Source organism: Tupaia chinensis, unplaced genomic scaffold (genome assembly GCF_000334495.1).
Source record: "Tupaia chinensis unplaced genomic scaffold, TupChi_1.0 Scaffold000555_1, whole genome shotgun sequence".
NCBI lineage: Eukaryota > Metazoa > Chordata > Mammalia > Scandentia > Tupaiidae > Tupaia > Tupaia belangeri.
Genome location: NW_006160067.1, coordinates 1706326 through 1707472, shown reverse-complemented (window position 1 = coordinate 1707472; position 1147 = coordinate 1706326). Strand labels below are relative to the sequence as shown.

Here is a 1147-nt window from a genome sequence, read left to right as displayed (position 1 = left end):
CCTCCGCCCCCTCCCCTCCTCCCCCCTCCTCCCTGCTCCACCCCGGCACACATCCTCGGTCCGCGGCTCCAGCTCACCCCCGCAGCGCCGAGCCTTCTCTCCCCGATTCCCCCTTCTCTGTGCCCGTCGGGCAGAAAGCCCCCAACCCTCGGCTAGCCCGTGCCTCTTCCTGGCTCTGCATCCCGAGCCCACCCCGAGTCGGGACGTCTCCCACATACATCCCACTCCCACCTCGAAAGTCAAAACTTGGACGTCCCTGGAGGGCGCCTCCAAGGAGGGGTGCGGGATGGGGAGAGGAGCGGCAGGCGCCCCGAAGTGGAAGGCCCGCTCGGGCTGACAGCAGGGATGCCCCCCGTGTTCCCAGCTGCAGTGGCTCGGACCTGTAAGTCCGCTCCGGGCTCAGCTCCTGGGGCAGGTGACCGTGTGCAGCCCGGGTCCAGCCCCGGGACGCGATGCGGGCAAAGGGCTCAACTCCCCCACCTCCCCATCGACGTGGGGACCGCCCAGCCCAGGGAAGGGCTCGCACCCGGGGCCCAGGATCAGAATCCCCGACAGCTGGCGTCCTGACCGCTCTCGCGACCCTTCCTCGGTAGCAGAGGGTTTCTGGGACCGCGGGCGCCGGCTCTGCCTCCTCGCGCGGCTCCGCGTCTGCTCCCCGCCTTCTCTCCCTCCATCAGGGCTCCCCGGACCCCTTCCTAGGGGATCCGGCCACCCCGGCTGGTGGGCTGGGGAGAAAGCGCCCTGAGAGACCCCGAGCCCGCGCTAGTCCTGGAAGGGGGCAAAGGAGTTCCGGCCTCTTCCCACAACTCCGGGGTCCCCGGCCAACTTCCCCGCGCGCCTACCTCGGGCTCCACACAAAGCTCACGGGTCCCCGGCGGCGGAATCACATCGTCGTCCCGCGCCCGGCCCCCGCGCCCGGCCCGGGTCCCCGTCGCGGAGGCTAGTCCTGGAAGGGGGCAAAGGAGTTCCGGCCTCTTCCCACAACTCCGGGGTCCCCGGCCAACTTCCCCGCGCGCCTACCTCGGGCTCCACACAAAGCTCACGGGTCCCCGGCGGCGGAATCACATCGTCGTCCCGCGCCCGGCCCCCGCGCCCGGCCCGGGTCCCCGTCGCGGAGCTGGTCCCCACGGCGGCAGCTGCGGTGCCA

General features: G+C 71.9%; 1 protein-coding gene across 1 annotated transcript in view; it reads right to left on the bottom strand.

The window, feature by feature from the left end:
- Window positions 1-928, bottom strand: part of BDNF (brain derived neurotrophic factor) — a 49582-nt gene extending 48654 nt beyond the window's left edge. The window contains exon 1 of the mRNA XM_014591303.2: window positions 843-928. The gene's annotated coding sequence lies outside the window, so the exon portion shown is untranslated. The remainder of the gene's footprint in view (window positions 1-842) is intronic.
- Window positions 929-1147: the final 219 nt, after the last annotated feature.